Source organism: Triticum aestivum, chromosome 3D, assembly GCF_018294505.1.
Source record: "Triticum aestivum cultivar Chinese Spring chromosome 3D, IWGSC CS RefSeq v2.1, whole genome shotgun sequence".
Lineage (NCBI taxonomy): Eukaryota > Viridiplantae > Streptophyta > Magnoliopsida > Poales > Poaceae > Triticum > Triticum aestivum.
In genome coordinates, this window is record NC_057802.1 from 469134968 (window position 1) to 469142965 (window position 7998).

Here is a 7998-nt window from a genome sequence, read left to right on the forward strand (position 1 = left end):
CGGCCAATAGAGGCGAGGAGAGGCTCTGGAAGCAAAATGGAGAGGTCGGGGAGGCTTCAGGGAGTGAGGGGGGGTGGGTTGGCGAGCTCGGGGGTCTCGGGGGAGGGCTTAAATAGGCGCGAGGCAAGGAGGCCGAGCTGGCGTCGCCGTGGATACGTGTGCTACCTCTTGAGCACTGCGTTGGTTTTCCTTTGAAGAGGAAAGGGTGATGTAGCAAAGTAGCGTAAGTATTTCCCTCAGTTTTGAGAACCAAGGTATCAATCCAGTAGGAGGCCACGCGCGAGTCCCACGCACCTACACAAACAAACAAGAACCTCGCAACCAACGCGATAAAGGGGTTGTTAATCCCTTCACGGTCACTTACGAGAGTGAGATCTGATAGAGATGATAGGATAATATTTTTGGTATTTTTATGATAAAGAGTAAAAGCAAATAATGCAAAGATAAACGGAAATAGAAATAGCTTGTTGACGGAAGATTAATATGATGGAAAATAGACCCGGGGGCCATAGGTTTCACTAGTGGCTTCTCTCGAGATAGCATAAGTATTGCGATGGGTAAACAAATTACTGTCGAGCAATTGATAAAATTACTGTCGACAAGTAGACTGACTCCTGCCTGCATCTACTACTATTACTCCACACATCGACCCCTATCCAGCATGCATCTAGAGTATTAAGTTCATGAATAACAGAGTAACGCATTAAGAAAGATGACATGATGTAGAGTGATAAACTCATGCAATATGATATAAACCCCATCTTTTTATCCTCGATGGCAACAATACAATACGTGCCTTGCTGCCCCTACTGTCACTGGGAAAGGACACCGCAAGATTGAACCCAAAGCTAAGCACTTCTCCCATTTCAAGAAAGATCAATCTAGTAGGCCAAACCAAACTGATAATTCGAAGAGACTTGCAAAGATAACCAATCATACATAAAAGAATTCTGATGAGAATCAAATATTGTTCATAGATAATCTTGATCATAAACCCACAATTCATCAGATCTCGACAAACACACCGCAAAAGAAGATTACATTGAATAGATCTCCACAAGAGAGGGGGAGAACATTGTATTGAGATCCAAAAAGAGAGAAGAAGCCATCTAGCTAATAACTATGGACCCGAAGGTCTGAGGTAAACTACTCACACTTCATTGGACAGGCCTTGGAGATGATGTAGAGGCCCTCCGTGATCAATGCCCCCTCCGGCGGATCGCCGGAAAAGGCCCCAAGATGGGATCTCACGGGTACAGAAAGTTGCGGCGGTGGAAATAGGGTTTTGGCTCCGTATTTGATGTTTTCCGGGTACGTGGGTATATATAGGAGGAAGAAGTACATCGGTGGAGCAACGAGGGGCCCACGAGGGTGGTGGGCACGCCCAGGGGGGTAGGCGTGCCCCCTACCTCGTGCCTTCCTCGTTCGTTGCTTTGCGTAGACTCCAAGTCCTCTGGATCACGTTCATTTCAAAAATCACATTCCCGAAGGTTTCATTCCATTTGGACTCCGTTTGATATTCTTTTTCTGTGAAACACTGAAACGGGCAAAAAACAGCAATTTGGGCTGGGCCTCCGGTTAATAGGTTAGTCCCAAAAATAATATAAAAGTGTATAGTAAAGCCCAATAATCATCCAAAATAGAATATAATATAGCAAGGAATAGTTATAGATACGTTGGAGACGTATCAACGTGTCCGGCGCCGCGGACGCGTATGGGTGCTCGAGAGCTTGGAGGTAGGCGACGAGAGGGAACATGAGGGAGAGCTCATGGGGAAGAGGCGGCCAAGGGAGCGCAGGGAGGAAGAAGACGGCGAGCTCCGAGCCAAACCGCCACTATTCGCCCGTGGGCGCGCGGCGGCTTGCGTCAGTGAGGGAGCTGCCGGAGGGGGAGAGGGGTCCAGGGGAACGGCGACGACGATGTGAAGCCAAGGGACATGCTCACGCTCCCTAAGACGATGAGGGGAGAGCGTACGAAGCAGAAACGGCGCTCTAGACGCGGCCAATGGCAGCAGAGCGCGTGCACTGTTATGCCATTAACGCGGTCACCGCGTGCACTGGCATGTAGCGGGGGAATGGACTGGAACGTGTTGTCTAGTGGTAAGTTCTTCCAGGGGAGGTTTCAACTGCGGTGGTAGATCGATGAAAAGCTCTGTGGTTAAATGGTAATCAATGTCGGAAGTTTACTGCAGTAAACTTGGACGTGCACTGGTGATCGACACGAACTTGATTGTGGTCAATGGAGTTGTCTGGGGTGATTTACTAAGGAAGAACAGCAATCCTGAATAGTTTGAGGAGAAATGAATGAAGGATTAATATAGTTGCTTTGCAACTGACCAAAATGGTCCAGAAACTTTAGTATGATGATGCACTCACATGAAGCATCAACATGAGCTCAAATTGTCATACAATGATGCTGTAAAAATTTCATACCAATTAGATTTACCAAAATGGTACTTGCTTCACAAACATCCTTGCTGACCAGAAACTTGCCATAATTTTAGAGAAATATTGGCTAAGTGAAATGGTGCAAAATTTGGTGCAGAGATGTTATAAGGTTAGAAGCAGAATCTGGTAATTTATCAGAATTTTTGAAGCAATATAAAATGCACTTGCTTCACAAGCTGAAAATACTGCCAGAATCAAAGATTTGGTCTTGTGCTCACATAGATGATTGGATGGGGCTGAAATTTGGATGTGGGTAATTATATGAGCACATGAAGAGGCATGCAAAATTTTAACTCATTCGGATAACCCTAGCTTGCACTTCCTTCACAAACCTTCTATTTGGACAGAAACTTTGAAAAATCACTGAGGAAGATTTTCTAGGCAAATAAAGTTGAATTTTGGCATGAGGCAATGATTTGGACATAAGAGAATCGCTAAAGAGTTTGGGAGCAAACAAGATAAGATAAATGACACTTCCTTCACAAAGTGCCACTCTGCACAAAATAGAAGAATGAATATTGGAGAATTATTTTTGAACTGGACAAGATGATGTTTGGGCATATTTGAGCAATATATGACCCAAAGAAATTATGAAAATTATTTGGGATTTTTGGGAGTGACAAAAATATAGGTTGCTTCACAACCTAGGGCAGACAAGGTTATTCCTTTAATAGAAAAAGGAATATTCTTGAGAAAAAGAAATTAGGGTTTGGTCAAGCAGTGAAGTGGCATGATCTTGGAGTAGATTGGAGGATGATGAGTCACTTGGGAGAGGAAATGAAGATGATTTCCCAGGTGACAAGGCCACAGAACCACTCCAAAAAGAAAAACAGAGCAAAAACCAATAAATCAAAAAGAAAAAGAAAAGGGCCAAAAACCAGGCTGTTACAGGGAAATCATCGCCAAAGGCTATCTTCATCATCCCGGCGTCCTCAATGACAAGGAGGGAGTAGTTCACCCTCGGGGCTGAGGATATGTACCAATAGCTATGTGTTTGATCTCTCTCTCTCGTGTTCTTGATTTGGCATGATCTTGATGTACTGCGAGCTTTGTTATTATAGTTGGATCATATGGTGTCCCCCCCTCTATCTTCTTGTGATGAATTGTGTTTTACCTTTGAGGTTTCACTATTATCGGATTGAATACTATTATGGATTTGAGAACACTTGATGTATGTCTTTGATAACCCACAAGTATAGGGGATCATTTGTAGCCTTCTTTAATAAATAAGAGTGTCGAACCCAAGGAGGAGCTAAAGGCAGAACAAATATTCCCTCAAGTTCTATCGACCACTGATACAACCCTACGGACACTTAACATTTGCTTTACCTAAAACAAGTATAAAACTATTTTGCAAGAATAACACTACGAGTACTTTGTAAGAATAAAACCACGAATAAATTGCAAGGTAATAAAAGTGGATAGCTTTTGTTAACAAGAAAGTCATTTGTCCCTAGGCAATCGATAACAAGTACCGGTAATCAATCTTGTAATTTTATTTGAGGGAGGGGCATGAGCTAACATACTTACTCTACTTGGATCATACGCACTTATGATTGGACCCCTATCAAGCATCCGCAACTACTAAAGATCATTAAGGTCGTGAAACCCAACCATAGCATTAAGTATCAAGTCCTCTTTATCCCATACGCCATACCCCACTTACTCGGGTTTAAGCTTCTGTTACTCTCACAACCCACCATAAGCAAACCACGGACATATTGCAACACCCTACAACGAGGATCCCTCATGTTTGCGCGAGACGGAGGGTGTTGGGGAACGTAGTAATAATTCAAAATTTTCCTACGTGTCACCAAGATCAATCTAGGAGATGCTAGCAACGAGAGAGAGGGAGTGCATCTTCATACCCTTGAAGATCGCTAAGCAGAAGCGTTACAAGAACGCGGTTGATGGAGTCGTACTCGCGGCGATTCAAATCGCGGAAGATCCGATCCAAGTGTCGAACGGACGGCACCTCCGCGTTCAACACACGTATAGCCTGGGGACGTCTCCTCCTTCTTGATCCAGCAAGGGGAGAGGAGAAGTTGAGGGAGAGCTCCGGCAGCATGACGGCATGGTGGTGGAGCTTGCGGTTCTCCTGCAGGGCTTCACCAAGCACTACGGAGGAGGATGTGTTGGAGGAGGGAGAGGCTGCGCCAGGGGAAGGGGCTGAGGCTGCCCTCTCTCTCCCTCACTATATATAGGGGGAAGTGGGAAGGAGGAGGCGCCCTAGGGTTTCCCTAGGGGAGGGGCGGTTGCCACAGGGGAAACCCTAGATGGGTTTGGGTGCCCCCACCCCTAGGAAACTTTCCCCGCAAGCCAGGACGGGCGGCTGCCCTAGGGGAGGCGCCCCCACCTCTCCAGGTTACGTGAGATGGGGTGGGAGGGGCGCACAACCCCTAAGTGGGCTGGTGTGCCCCTCGCTTTGGCCCATAAGGCCCCCCAACGCTTGTCGGGGCCTCCAAAACTCCTTCTGGTCACGCTGGTCGTCACCCGGTACTCCGAGAACAATTCCGGACTCCAATACCCTTCGTCCAATATATCGATCTTCACCTCCGACCATTCTGGAGTTCCTTGTCATGTCCGGGATCTCATCCGGGACTGCGAACAACCTTCAGTAAGAACATACTATTCCCATTACAACACTAGCGTCACCGAACCTTAAGTGTGTAGACCCTACGGGTTCGGGAACCATGCAGACATGACCGAGACACCTCTCCGGTCAATAACAAATAGCGGGAGCTGGATACCCATATTTGCTCCCACATGTTCCATGATGATCTCATCGGATGAACCACGATGTCGGGGATTCAATCAATCCCGTATACAATTCCCTTTGTCCATCGGTATGTTACTTGCCCGAGATTCGATCGTCGATATCCCCATACCTCGTTCAATCTCGTTACCGGCAAGTCTGTTTACTCATTCCGTAACGCATGATCCCATGACTAACTCCTTAGTCACATTGATATCATTATGATGATGCATTACCGGGTGGGCCCATAGATACCTCTCCGTCATACGGAGTGACAAATCCCAGTCTCGATTGATGCCAACCCAACAAACACTTTCGGAGATACATGTAGTGCACCTTTATAGCCACCCAGTTACGTTGTGACGTTTGGTACACCCAAAGCATTCCTACGGTATCCGGGAATTGGACAATCTCATGGTCTAAGGAAATGATATTTGACATTAGAAAAGCTCTTAGCAAACGAACTACACGATCTTGTGCTATGCTTAGGATTGGGTCTTGTCCATCACATCATTCTCCTAATGATGTGATCTCGTTATCAATGGCATCCAATGTCCATGGTCAGGAAACCAAAACCATCTATTGATCAACGAGCTAGTCAACTAGAGGCTTACTAGGGACATATTACGGTCTATGTATTCACACATGTATTACGGTTTTCGGTTAATACAATTATAGCATGAACAACAGACAATTATCATGAACAAGGAAATATAATAATAACCATTTTATTATTGCCTCTAGGGCATATTTCCAACAGTCTCCCACTTGCACTAGAGTCAATAATCTAGTTCACATCGCCATGTGATTAACAGTCATAGTTCACATCGCCATGTGACTAACACCCAAATAATTTACTAGAGTCAATAATCTAGTTCACATCGCCATGTGATTAACACCCAAGAGTTTACTAGAGTCAATAATCTAGTTCACATCACCATGTGATTAACACTCAATGAGTTCTAGGGTTTGATCGTGTTATGTTTACGAGAGAGGTTTTAGTCAACGGGTCTGCAACATTCAGATCTGTGTGTTCTTCGCAAATCTCTATTTCATATTGTAGATGTTGCTACTATGCTCCATTTGGAGCTATTCCAAATGGTTGCTCTTCTGTACGTATCCGGTTTGCTACTTAGAGTCATCCAGATAGGTGTTAAAGCTTGCATCGACGTAACCCTTTACGCCGAACTCTTCATCACCTCCATAATCGAGAAACATTTCCTTATTCCTAAGGACAATTTTGACCGCTGTCCAATGATCCACTCCTGGATCACTCTTATACCCCCTTACCAGACACGTGGCAAGGCACATGGCAGTACACAGCATGGCATATCGTATAGAGCCTATGGCTAAGGCATAGGGGACGACTTTCGTCCTTTCTCTTTCTTCTGTCGTGGTTGAGCTTCAAGTCTTAACTTCACACCTTACAACTCAGGAAAGGACTCATTCTTTGACTAATCCATCTTGAACTCCTTCAAGATCATGTCAAGGTATGTGCTCTGTGAAAGTCTTATCAGGCGTCTTGATCTATCTCTATAGATCTTGATACCCAACATGTAAGCAGTTTTACACATGTCTTCCTTTGAAAAACTCCATTCAAACAACCCTTTATGCTTTCTAGAAATTCTACATCATTTCCGATTAACAATATGTCATCCACATATACTTATCAGAAATGTTGCAGTGCTCCCACTCACTTTCTTGTAAATACAAGTTTCTTGCAAACTTTGTATAAACCCAAATGCTTTGATCACCTCATCAAAGCGTATGTTCCAACTCCGAAATGCTTGCTCCGGTCCATAGAAGGATCGCTGGAGTTTTCATACCTTTTAGCATCCTTAGGATCGACGAAACCTTCTGGTCGTATCACATACAGCCTTTCCTCACGGAAACCGTCAAGGAAACTTTGTTTTGACATCCATCTGCCACATTTCATAAATGAAAATGCAGCAACTGCTAACATAATTTTAACAGACTTTAGCATCGCTATGATTGAGAAAGTCTCATCACAGTCAACTCCTTGAACTTGTCGGAAACTTCTTTGAGACAAGTCGAGCTTCATAAATGGTGACATTACCATCAGCGTCTGTCTTCTTCTCAAAGATCCATTTATTCTCAATGGCTTGCCAATCATCGGGCAAGTCCACCAAAGTCCATACTTTGTTCTCATACGTGGATCCTATCTCGGATTTCACGGCTTCCAGCCATTAGTTGGAATCCGGGCCCATCATCGCTTCTCCATAGCTCATTGGTTCATCGTTGTCCAACAACATGACCTTGAAGACAGGGTTACCACTCAGAAGCTGTACACACCCTTGTCAACCTACGAGGTTCGATAGTAACTTGATCTGAAGCTCCATGATCATTATCATTAGCTTTCTCTTCAACTAAGGTAGGTGCTATAGAAACATCTTTCTGTGTTGCGCTACTCTCTAGTTGAAGTACAGGTTCAACAACCTCATCAAGTTCTATCTTCGTCCCACTCAATTCTTTCGAGAGAAACTCTTTCTCGAGAAAGGACCTGTTCCTAGCGATAAACAATTTGCCCTCAGATCTGAGATAGAAGGTATACCCAATCGTCTTGTTTGGGTATTCTATGAAGACACAATTTTTCGCTTTGGGTTCGAGCTTTTCTGGCCGAAGCCTATCGACATAAGCATCGTAGCCCCAAACTTAAGAAACAACAACTTAGGTTTCTTGCCAAACCATAGTTCATACGGTGTCGTCTCCACGGACTTAGATGGTGCCCTATTTAAAGTGAATGTAATTGTCTCTAATGCATAACCCCAAAATGAT